Source organism: Pelophylax lessonae (assembly GCF_965119305.1).
Source record: "Pelophylax lessonae genome assembly, chromosome: 3".
NCBI lineage: Eukaryota > Metazoa > Chordata > Amphibia > Anura > Ranidae > Pelophylax > Pelophylax lessonae.
The window spans coordinates 674,371,461-674,385,198 of record NC_138770.1 but is presented as its reverse complement, the minus strand read 5'-3'; positions in this window follow the sequence as shown (position 1 = coordinate 674,385,198).

The following is a 13,738-nucleotide window of genomic DNA, read 5'->3' as shown; positions in this document are numbered from 1 at the left end:
GTTGCTGCCGATTGGTCGGCTGCACATCCATGATGCCAATCTCACGTTCCACCACATCTCAAATGTGTTCTATTGGATGAGAAGTGCAGAGTGTGGAGGCCATTGGAGGACAGTGACCTCATTGTCATGGTGAAGGAATGTGCCTCACTATTGGACACAGTGGGGACACTCCCTCAGCCCAGATGAATCACACACTGGACACATGGAACGGGCCTAACTGTAAGCCTCGGTTCACACTAGGTCGCTCCGACTTAGGGGGCGACCTGTGAAGTCGCGTGCACCGTGACTTCGGCGCGACTTGCACGGACTTCATAAAATGAATGTCTATGCAAGTCGCCTCTAGGTCGCTCCGAAGTAGTACAAGACCCTTTTTCTAAGTCGGAGCGACTTGTGTCGCTCCTATTAGAACCGGTCCTGTACTACACAATGGACCGCGACCTGCCAGGCGGACCAAGTCGCCTGACAAGTCGCGGTAGGTGTAAATCCTGCTCCCTGATAAGCAGAAAGCAAATAACTTTGGCCTGTTGCTCTGCTGATAAGCAGCCAGGGCCAAAACGATACTGCCTATCTAGCACCTGACTAGGAGGGTGCTACATAAATAATTTTGGAGTTTGTGGTTTGGCATTGAACATAATGGTATGTCATATAATTGGGCATGTAGACAAGGTGCTGTTGCATATAAATCTGACTTCCTTATAAATTTAATTTTAGTTTTAATTATCATGATATAAAATAAAATTGTGTGGGCCTTTTGATGGACGTTATTTTTTTTTTTTGGGGGGGGGGGGGGCAGCATTCAATTTTTGGACCCAGTCTTGGGCCAGCCCTGCTGCTATCTCCTGTCCAGGACAGCATCTGAAGGCCAAATTTATTTCTTACCTGTCAAATCTCATTACTCTCCAGTGTAACGGAAGAAATAATGTAATATTTAAAATGGTCGAACATTTCAGCATTCCACATCAGGCAAATCTTGAACACCGTACTGGCCTGCTCCGCATCTGCCACCAAATCTCTTTAGGTGATATAGCACATTAAAGTCATCCATTTTTAACGAGGAGACTACGTTCCTCAGCTGCCGAAGACTTGGACTAAGGAAGTGGGGGTCGCTAAAGGGCAAATGTAATCGCATCCACCATATGCTGATGAGAAACATGGGGTAGACAGATGTATAGATGTAGTGAAGTGTGATATGAAGAAGGCGACGTGCTGAGGGGATCAGATATATGAAGAATGGGGTCAGAAGATGCAAGAATTCCATCAGAAACCCCCTCACCATACATCTATTACCTCATGCGCATGACGAGAAGACCTGAGCGTGACCCCATGTCTTTTTAGTGAAGATGGTGGTGTGATTGGCTCTTTGATGTCGGACAACACGTTCCGCCTTCCTTCAATTTTCACTCAGAAAACTGAATTGAGTTTTTGTGTCCTCCACCCCATCCCGTCTACATGAAGCTTTCTATATCTTGGAAGGCTTCAATGCAAGATATCACCAGATGGCACTTAAACACATTCTATCTCCTCCCTGATATACATAATAATCTGTATGCGGGGAAATCAGTCAAAGCTTCTAGGAATGCATGGATATATTGGCATCCAAAAATTATTGGCTGCAAATAGGGTTATCAGTGTTTTGCCAATATCCACCTGATTAAATGAATCCGAAATAATGAAACAAAATTTTGCCGAAATTTGAATTCAAAATGAAAAACAAGAATCGAATAAAATATTCTATCTCCTCCCTGATATACATAATAATCTGTATGCAGGGAAATCAGTCTAAGCTTCTAGCAATGCATGGATATATTGGCATCCGAAAATGATTGGCTGCAAATAAGGTTATCAGTGTTTTGCCAATATCCACCTGATTAAATGAATCCGAAATAATGAAACAAAATTCGGCCGAAATTTGAATACAAAATGAAAAACAAGAATCGAATAAAACAGATTAGAAAAGAATGAAATAGAACAGAAAAGAATAGAATAGAAAATAAAAGAATCTAATTAAATGCAATAGAAAATAATAATAATTTGTACGTAAATGTCGCACTTTACTCTTGTAATGCATCTTAATTTCTGAATTAATAAAGATTAATATTGTGAAAAAAAAAAAGAAACTAAAGCAATAGAATAGGAAAAAAATATAATAGAATAAAAACAATAGAAATTAAAGGAATAGAATAGAAAAAAATAGAATAGAATAAAATAGACAAAATATAACCGTCTTTCGAAAAATCTAATTTCAAATAGAATCAATATGAATTTGAAAAGAATAGAAAATAAAAGAATAAAATATAAAATAAAAGAATGGAATACAAAATAGAATAGAGAAAACAATAGTAGAAAATAGAGTAAAATAGAAATAATATAACTGTCTTCTGAAATTCGAATTTCAAATAGAATAGAATAGAAAATGAAAGAATACAATAGAAAATAATACAATTAAAAAAAAAAAAAAAAACAATACTGTAGAATAGAATAAAATTCAATATAATTGTCTTCCGAACTTCAAATTTCGAATAGAATACATTTGAATTCAAATAGAATAGAAAAAAACAATAAAATAGAATTCAGTAGAATAGAATAGAATAAAATAGAATATAACCATTTTCCGAAAATTCAAATTTCGCATAGAATGAATTTAAATTAGAATAAAATAGATTAGAATAGAAAACAAGAGAAAAGAAAAGAATATAAGTCACTGTTGTTAAAGAGGAACAGGTTTCCTCTATAGTTTTCTGTGTTACTGGGGAAGCTATCCTATTGAATTCTGCCTCCCCTTGTGACAGTGGCAGCCATCTTGGGAGTGGACAATATAGGGAAAGGTACTAATTCGCCAGTTAGGGACAGTGGTAGCGGTAGGGAAAGGTTCCTGATGAGGAGGGAAAGCATAGGGTCTGTGACTCCTCTAGACAACTTTCTGATTGGGCACAAGACAGTCAGGCTGAATTCTGCACTCTTTGCAGGTGCTGCCGGTCCTGCTGAGTGCACCCAGTTAGGTGGTCTTCCCCCCGGGTTCTGTTGAAAACTGTTCCTGCATACCTCAATACAAGTTCTTTTTTTGCACCCATCTGTGTGAATATTTGCCACTGCACCATGCTGCACATCCCCTACATACAGGTAATGGGATGAACCAAGTGCTGACTTGGTAAAGCTAAAAGTAGGTAGCAATCCAGCTAAGAATATCGGTAAGAAATTGTACTTGTTAAGAATACTGCACCCTGCATGGAAGAATTTACATGACTGTGCCAGTGCAGAGCTTAAATTCTAATATGATTTCAATCCTATGAGAAATTTATGGATTCTAGGCAATACCATAGGTAAGTCAAGCTTAATCACTAGTAGAGATGAGGTTGGGTGTCCTCCAAATTCAACTGTAACCCAATTCCGAACTCCCAAGTTAATAAACTTCAATGTATATAACAAAAAGTGCAGCGCTGTCAAATATGGATTATGAAGATGATATCGAGGAGAGCAGTCCACAGGTGCAAATTATGGTGAAGCATGCAGAAGATATAAACATTCAGTGCTCTTCAATGTGCTGGTAATCCTCCACCCAGTCTCATTAGCCTCTCACCTCACACTTAGCCCCTGCGTCACCAGACGGGCTAGTAAGACATAAACTTTCTCCAAGGATATCACCAATATAGATCAGATCAGTATTCCTCTTCATCCGAAGATAAGGCTCACAGGTAACAGATCACAGGTCCATAAAGCGGGTCATAGGTCCATAGGAAAACAAAGGTCCGGACATAGTGCATTACCGCAATAAATTACTTTATTAAACATAGCATAAAATCATAAAATTACCTTGTAAAGCACTATACAAGTGCACGTGATGAGCAGATCGTATTACACACAGCGGTCTTGACCGCAATGGATGGCGGGTGACGTCACCGCGTTACGTCCCACTGGGCGGGACTTCATCAGCTCATAGCTCAATAAACTTCAATGAGCTGTGGGTCGGGTCATTCTCTGCCCAGCAGATTACATGAATGACCCAGCCTGCAGCCTATTGGAGTACAAAAAAGTGGGATTTTAGAGTTCTGGTTAGAGATGAGTTTGGAGGAGACCCAAGCTCATCTCTGATCACCAGGCATATAATGAATTTATTAGTCTGTGTGGAGCCCAATGCAATAAAACTAGGAAAGAAAATGTCTTAGACTTTCTGCTCATGTGCTCCATGTAAACCTCACATGGGCTTATATAATGCTTCTACAGAGAATGCAGGTTGAAGTCCTTGATAGAAGAACAGATATTCTTTGAAGGCCAATTCCAGGACACTTTAAAAATTCACTCAGCTCTACTGCAAGAGGTAATGCCAGGAAACAAATACTTCTCATTCTCATGCACCTAACACACAGATAAGCTCGGGCTAATATTCAGAGTACACGTCCACGCACATTGGCGTCAAGCTTCCAATTTAAAGGAGGTCCCGGTTGGTGCTAATTGCTGGATGTTCTTCAGCTTTCCTGTGACCCGTGTTCCTCCTTTTGCTGACTGATCTTCCGTTGCTGATGTGACTTGTTCCTGATGTGACTCGGTCCTGATGTGGCTCGTTCCTGACCTTGCTCTGCGGTTTCTGGATACCAACCTCAACTTGCCTTTGACTATTCTCTGCCTGCTTCTCTGGTATTGACCTCAGCCTTCTCCCGGACCTGGCTCTGCCTGCTTCCTGTCCATGCTTCTGCCTCACCGTGTATGAGCCTGGATCACCTTGACTAAGTTTCTATTTGTGGCAATCACCTGTTACCAAGCTACCGGCACTGGAGCTTTTTTTGAGCATTTTAGCTCTGTCACCATGATCAGGGGTGCTCAGACCACAGCTGCAAGGGATGCCCTTTCGTCAACTTGGCCTCCAACCATGGTATGTGACAGTTAATTTTCTAATTTGGTCTAGCAGAGAGGAAAAATGCTTTTACTTACCCAATCCTTCACTCCCTTGACAGATGGTGCTCCCCTATGCTAAGCCATTGGATTGTCCTTCAGTGTCATGTTCAATCCAGACCCTGCTTTGGCCTTGATGACGTCAGTACCTTAGACCTCTGAAGTGTAGGGGAGACGTCACTGTGGGCAGGGCCGGCGCTACCGCTAGGCGAACAAGGCAGCCGCCTAGGGCACACTGCCGCCTAGGGTGCAGCCATATCTCCTGCTCCCAAGCATCCCTCATTCGCCGGGATCGTCCCCGGCGAATCAGGGCTGAGTCCCGGAATGTTTGCGGCGGTCCGGGCCGCTTGGTTCTCGCACGCCGCCCGCGAGTTACACACACACGGCAGCTGGTCTCTCTCCCCAGCTGCCTGTGTCAGGGCAGATACGAGCACTGAACCTGCCCCTCCCCCTTCCTGTACAGAGGAGGAGGCGGGCAGAAGCTCTCCACTCTCTGCAACAGCGCAGCTCAGATCTGAGGTCTGTGATGTTTATAACTACTACTAACTTGCAAGTGGGGGAGTGTATGGAGCTGGGGGGGGGGGTGTATGGTGCTAGGGGGGGTGGAGATGGAGGGGTGAGTGAAACTGGGGGGGGTGTATGGAGATGGGGGGGGGTGTATGGAAATGGAGTGTGTGAATCTGGGGGGGGGGGTGTAGGGAGATGGAGGGGTTTGTGAAGGGGGGTGTATGGAGACGGAGGGGTGTGTGAAGCTGGGGGGGGGGTGTATGGAGATGGAGGGGTTTGTGAAGGAGGGGGGTGTATGGAGATGGAGGGGTGTGTGAAGCTGGGGGGGTGTATGTCATCTTCCTACCACCCCACCCATCTTCATCCTCCCTGTCATCTTCATACCCCCTGTCATCTTCCTACCATCCCACCCCCTGTCATCTTCATCCCCCTGTCATCTTCATCCTCCCTGTCATCTTCATCCCCCCGTCATCTTCCTACCATCCCACCCCCTGACATCTTCATCCCCCCTGTCATCTTCATCCCCGCTGTCAGCTTCCTACCATCCCACCCCCTGTCATCTTCATCCTCCCTGTAATCTTCTCACCATCCCACCCCCTGTCATCTTCACCCCCATCAGCTTTCCCCCATCCCACCCCTGTCATCTTCATCCCCCCTGTCATCTTCCTACCATCCCACCCCCTGTCATCTTCATCCCCCTGTCATCTTCATCCCCTCTGTCATCTTCCCACTGTCATCTTCCCACCATCCCACCCCCTGTCATCTTCATCCTCCCTGTCATCTTCCCACCATCCCACCCCCTGTCATCTTCATCCCCCCTGTACCCCACTGTCAGCTTTCTCCCATCCCACCCCCTGTCATCTTCATCCCCCCTGTCAGCTTCATCCTGCCTGTCAGCTTCATCCTCCCTGTCAGCTTCCCACCATCCCACCCCCTGTCATCTTCATCCTCCCTGTACCCCACTACCAGCTTCCTACCACCCAAGCCCCTTAAATTTTCTGGTGCACATCATATATGATGGACGCAGGGAAAATGTTTTTCTTCCAGTGACAACACGGAGACAAGGACATTTCTCCTTCCAGTGAAACCACCAATGCAGGGATTTTTTTATTTCAGTGACACCAAGGATGCAGGGACAATCTTTTTTCCAGTGACACCACAGATGCATCTCTACCCAAAACCCCGTTCACCCATAGTGCAGTGACCCTGTTTTTAAAATGTTTTAAAACGTTTTTTTTTTTTTTTTTGGGGGGGGGCGCAAGTAGCTGGCCTTGCCTAGGGTGCAAAATAGTCGGGCACCGGCCCTGACTGTGGGTACCAGTCTATCAGCACAAGGATCAGTTAAGTAAATCTTCAAGCACCCAAGACCTAAATGAGCAATCAACTCTTGCAATGCGGGCACATTTTTCAGTTTCCTGGAGTTAAATTTTAAAGCCTACGGCATCCTTAAACCCAACCAAAACCCATCTTAGTCTAACCTTCCATTTTGACTCCAATGCATTTTGCAGAAATTAAAAACTCTCAGTGTCTCTCGTTCCTAATGACCCCCAGCTGCCCTCATTGTACCCCTGTACCTCTTTACATTGTACCTGATGATGCCCCTGCTCAGCTCCTGGCCTGATGTTTGTCCATGTGCCCTCACAATTTTTCAAGATCTCCAATATTCAATGGAAACATACTGTATATTAATTTAATTTAGCAATCTCTGTTCCTGGAGCCTATGTCCTTCCATGATGTGTCTGGTTCTTCCTATGCTTTTCCCATTCTGTTCTTCTTTTCCATATTACTACAGGTCATCTCCATGTCCTACCCAAGGAGGAACCAGGGAAGACAAAATATTAGCAGATTAAACTTTAGCTTTAACCTTAATTTTGCTTGTTGGCTGGAGTCACCCTTTGAACCAGCAACAGTAAAGTAAAAAAATAAAATGTTGCAAAAAGGCAAGCTCTTTTTTTTGCAGAGGAAACATGCAATGTCTCTTCTGCAAAAAAAAAAAAAAATACATCTACCTGCCTTTTCTCAAACCCCTGCAGAATGTAGATTGAGCTGGGAATGCGCAGGAGTGACATCATCCTGCCATGGTCAATCAAAACAGCCAAAGACTGGAACCTGGATGAACCTGGGGAGAAGATGCTAACACCTGGTGAGTATCTATGATTTTGGTTACCTCTTTAACCACTTTACCACCGGAGGATTTTCCTGCTTTACGCCCAGGCCACTTTTTGCAACTTGGCACTGCGTGACTTTAACTGACAATTGCGCGATCATGCAACGCCATACCCAAACAAAATTTACGTCCTTTTTTTCCCACAAACAGAGCTTCATTTTGGTGGTATTTGATCACCTCTGCGCTTTTCATTTTTTGCGATATTAATAAAAAAAGAGCAAAAATTTTGCAAAAAAATTGACATTTTCTACTTTGACAGTTAAAAAATATCCAATATATTCAATTTATGTCATATATTTAGGCCAAAATGTATTTTTTACATTCTGATATATAACATTACCAAAAAAAAATTTAAAAATCAAAATCTTTTAACATTTTAGGCCAATTTGTTTTCTACTACATATTTTTGGTAAAAAAAATCACAATAAGTGTATTTTGATTGGTTTGCGCAAAAGTTATCGCGTCTACAAACTAGGGGAAAGATTTGTCAATTTTATTGTTTATTTTTTTTTTTTACTAGTAATGGCGGGACTGCGATATTGCGGCCGACAGATCGGACCCACTAACTGACACTTTTGGGGGTACCAGTGACACTGCTACATTAATCAGTGCTATAAATATGCACTGTTACTGTAATAATGACACTGGCAGAGAAGGGGTTAACGTTTATTGGTGATCAAAGGGTTAAATGTATGCCTCATGCTTACTGACGTGTGTGGGGGGAGGGGATTGTGTGACACAGACACAGATCGCAGGTTCAGCTATGCTGAATCCTGTAATCTGTCACTGTCTGTCACAGAGGAGATCCGCCCGCTTTGTTTACACAAGCGGGCGGATTTCCTCACTCGATCCCCGACGATCGAGGAAGAGCGGCGGTGATCACCGCCTCTCCTCCCTGGCCCGACTCCCGCTGTGTCTGAATACAGCGGGAGCGAGCCTCCGGCGGCGCGCGCGAGCCGCCAAGAGGGGGCTGGACAATAATGAGCCACTTTGCCGCAGTACCAGCTCAGTGAGCGGTCGGCAAGTGGTTAATGGCATGATTGCAATTTACAAAAGAATAATGCCATCTGATGGCAGGACTTGATTTATGGGGAGACATAAAATGAGAGAGGAGGCAGAGGTACAAGAGGGAGGAACACATACACCTTCCTCCAATCCGTGTCTATCTTCTATACCTGGCAGTCTCATATTTCAGGCAGCACAAAGAGTTCAGGCACATGTCAGGAAAGATTTTGCAGACAGCACTAAGAATTAGAACTCTCTGTAAAGATGTTTTTCTTACTTTACCAAAGTTTCTGTTTTCTATAATCTGTCTGTATTTCCGTGTCCTGGTTGGGGTCAGAGAAGGAGTGATGGAGCCTCCTGTGATTGGGATAATTATAAAATAACCATGTTTCTCCTTGCTGCAGATTGCTGAGGTTGTGGTAGAAGTCCGCAGAGCGTCTCGCCATCTCATATTATAGAGCTGTGTGGCGCTGCGTCTCCTCCCAGGGATCCTGCGCTCTGTACGCCATCCTCCGATGATGGCCTTGTCAGGTTTGTTTATCCTCCCTGGGTCCTTCTGAATATTTTATAAGGAAGACGCGTGTACACTTCTATTGTGTATATGTCTGTATCAGGAATAGCTCAGATTAAAAATTCTATTTTGCTTACCCGTAAACAATGCTATTTTTTCAAACTTGTTTGTTTTTACTAACTTTTTATACAGCTGACACTCAAGCATGAGACTTTAGAAATAGAGAAAGTAGCGCCAGACTGAAATTAAATGAAAGAGTATACAGGATAGTTTTTAACGGTTGTTATATAAGAATATATATATAAGAATAAATAGAAAACATAGTCATACTATTGAAAAATGATGTCTAGATTTGCCTATGAAAATATACCACAAAATCTAGAATATCAAATAATAACAGACATGTCACATGAACGTCAGTTGTCTCAACTGAATTAGAGAATGTTAAAAGATACAAATAATATGTAGCGCTACCACCACAGCTAGCTAGTTCTTCCCTAGTAGTACAGCTGACAAGCACTGTAGCAACCCTCTCCTGTATTTATATACACTGGACAGTCTACTCTATATAAACACCCCATCTTCTCGGTCTTCCCTCAGTTGCTTTTAGTGATGGCAGCATACACTACAGGGATATCCCGGACGAGCCCCCACATGTTGCGCTATTCCCCCAGGGGCTGATGGTAATAGCTGGTTCTTCCCTAGTAATATAGCAGAAAAGCACTGTAGCAACCCTCACCTGTTTGTACATACACTTGACAGTCCATATAAACACCCAGACTTCTTGGTCTTTTCTTGGTTGCTATTGGTGATGGCAGCATACACTATAGGGGCATCATGGATGAGCCCCCTGGTAATAGCTGGTTCTTCCCTAGTAGTACAGTGACTGCACACCACCCCAAGCACCAGTCTATGCATACTGGTTCCAATAACTCAGTCTAGGTGATGTCGTTTTAGGATATGCTTTAAGAACATTAAACAGGAAAGGGGTTAGGGCATGAGATACTTCAAAAACGCTGCACAGTAAACAGAAGGAGACACTTTTCTATGCTCTCACTTCAGGATTCTGCTGAGGACAGAGAACCGCTCCAGTAGACGTCCAATGACGAAACGCGTAGGGCGGTACCTTGCGTCAACGTCACTACCGGTCTGCAGTCTGCCGTGGTTGGAACACGGAAGCTTCCCAGCGCTGTGAGCTACACTCTGAGTCGATCAGCAAAACTCCTCACCGTGAGTCACTATAATCTACTTTATGCTTTCAACATTATATATTGCACTATGTGGTTTTTATGCTTGAATACCCAGATGAGATCCGCCTATCTGTAAGAATTCTCAGGAGCCAGATCTGGGAGTTTCGGACTTGGATATTAAACCCCCCTGTGGATATCCTCACAGCCACTATTGGTACCTTTCTGTCTAAGGGTGAGTGCGACCTCTAGTGGAGAGTTGGATTACAAGCACTTGAAGTTCACTATATTCACTTTCACATATATTTTTTTAAGCACAGTTGCATTGTTTCTGGACTACTTTTTATTCATTATTTATTGGTTTTATATTTATAACATATTTATTATCATACAGTATTCTGTCACTTCACATTAAATAACTTTCTCCAGCACTTTGGGTTTTTTTTAACAATCCAACCATATATATTGAGATGATTAAAACCATACACACCTACACAGGTTGAACTGGATGGACTATTGTCTTTATTCAACCTCACCTACTATGTAACTATATGTAACTATGTAATATTTTACCCACATGGTATTCTCCGATTATACACACCTCTGCACTGGCACTTTACTCCGTACATCATTTTTAAAGTGATACCCTATGGTTTGGACATACCACTATTTTACCAAATATTTAATAGGTAGCGCCGGCTCCAACTACTTCCCTTTTTTTTAATAGAGAATGGCCAGTACCTGTGAGACCCTTTGAGATCTGTCTCAGTCTACAGCTACCTCTGGCACTTATATCCCAAAAGCACACACTGCTCACCAGGGATCACAGTTCAGGGTGATAACTCACAAGTCCCCTGGACGACTGCACTCCTTCCAGCTTCCTCCAGGCATGCTCCAGTGTGGGAGACGATCCTTCTCCAGACCCAGTCCCTATGGAGAAGTCCCACAGCCATCTCCTCAGGAAGATCACTCCAGGCCCTCAGCTCTGACACCGCTGAGATCTTAAGAACAGCTACTTATTCCACAGGCTACCTCAGAGCAGCCCCCCCCCCCCAAAGTTTGAAACCCCCCTAACGAAAGAGTGCAATCTATCCAGGGCTTGAGAATATTTATCACCTTCCCCCGCCACCTTCTGGACACTCCTCATCAGGGATTTGTCAGGCTATCATTAATATTCCATCTGGCCATTTGAATCTCCCTCCCTATAATTTTTATCATAGGTGTATTTTAAATGATAGAGACAGAATATTAACCAAAAATCCAGAAAAAAACACATGATATTGTGTTATAAGTTGAGCTGCAGTTCAGTGAGTAAAATAAGTATTTGATCCCCAAGCAAAACATGACTTAGTACTTGGTGGAGAAACCTTTGTTGGCAAGCACAGAGGTGAGATGGTTTGCTGTAGTTGGTGAACAGGTTTGCACACATCTCAGGAGGGATTTTGGCCCACTCATCTTTACAGATCTTCTCTAAATACTTGGGATTCTTGGCTGTCGCTTAGAAACTCAAAGTTTCAGCTCCCTCCATACTTTTTCTATTGTATTAAGGTCTGGAGACTGGCTAGGCCACTCCATAACCTTAATGTGCTTCTTCTTGAGCCACTCTTTTATTGCCTTGGCGGTATATTTTGGGTCATTGTCATGCTGAAAGACCCATCCATGACCCATCTTCTGTATTATGGCTGAGGGAAGAAGGTTCTCATCCAAGATTTTGCAGTACATGGACCCTCAATGTGGCAAAGTAAGTACCTTTAGCATAAAAACAGCCCCAAAGAATAATGTTTCCACCTCCGTGCTTGACTGTAGGGATGGTGTTCTAAGGGTCATAGTCAGCATTTTTCTTCCTTAATCCTATGGAAAATTTATGGAGGGAGATGAAACTTTGAGTTGCCAAGAGACAGCCAAGAAAACTTAAGGATTTCAAGAAGATCTGTAAAGAAGAGTGGGCCAAAATCCCTTTTGAGATGTGTGCAAACCTGGTCACCAACTACAACCAATGTCTTACTTCTGTGCTTGCCAACAAGGGTTTCTCCACCAAGTTTAAAGTCATATTTTGCTTGGGAATCAAATACTGAACTGCAACTTAAATTTTTAACATTTTTTTATGTGTTTTTTGGTATGTTTGTTTTTTTTCTGGATTTTTGGTTGATATTCTATCTCTTTTATTTAAAATACACCTATGATAAAACAATTATAGACCCTTCATTTCTTTGTAAGTGGGCAAACTTACATAATCTGCAGGTGATCAAACAATTACTTTCCCCACTGTATATATTATAATAATATATAATAGGAATAATGTATGCAAATATTAAACTGCATCACAAAAAAATGTGCAAAAAATTATCAGACTGCCGAAATTAGGGTAATTGGCTACTAAGGCCAGTAGCTACCAGCTGAGAGGTTCTCACTGACCAGCAGGATAGGTTTGCAAGCAGGTCACCCTGGCGGATGACACAGGCTCACCTGAGGTGAGCACTAACCAGTATTCACCAGGGCTCCTGATGGTGGGGATGGGTTTTGCTGCGTGTTAGTACCCGGTCCTGGTCCTCAGGATGGCCCCACTAGGAAGTGAGCAAACCTGCGTCCAGTAGCAGATATAGCAGGTTGGGATCAAGCAGAAGCGTAGTCAGGAAACAAGCCAAAGTTTGGTAACAAGTGGTTGCAGGTTGGAATCGAGCAGAAGCATAGTCGAAGAACAAGCCAAAGGTCTGTAACGAGTGGTAGCGAAGATACGGAAGGCAGCAGGAGTGACAAGAGCAAGATATCAGCTAGAGAGAAGAATTCTCTGGTAAACAGGAAGTGCAAAGGCTTGGCTTAAACAGGAAGTTCATAGGAGGAGAAAAGAAGTATCTCAAGGTGAACAGTGAGAAGAGCCACTGCCCTACGTAGCAGAGGTTGTGGGTTCAGAACCCAGTCCGGACAACAAGTGCTAGTAATGTAAGTACTAAAACACATTAAGAGACCAAGGTGCTTAAAAAAAAAAAAATCTTGACTCCTAAAAAATAACAAAAAAACTTGAGAGACCATGTTGCTGAAATAAAACCAAACTACTAAAAACCCTAAAAGACCAAAGTGGTGAAATATGAGAAAATGGCCCGCACAGGAATAAATACAAAAATGCTTAGAACCAAATTCCTGTAATAAGACTGATAAACTACTGGAAAAAATGCTAAAGAAAACTAAGAAGCCACATGGCTGTAAAAAAGAACTCTAGCTTAAGAGTCCAGGGTGAAGGGCCAGCTGACGTCTCACAGCTGCCTTATATATATACCAGCTCCGAAGAGTGCATAACAGCAAAGACCTATTGGTTTAGGATGGCCTGTGGTGATTGGGAAGATTTTTTTTTTTTACCACCACCACCAAACCACCACCCCACTACCCCATCACCACCCCACCACTACCCCATCACCACCCCATAACCACCCCACCACCACCCCATCACCACCACCCAACCACCACCACATCACCCTT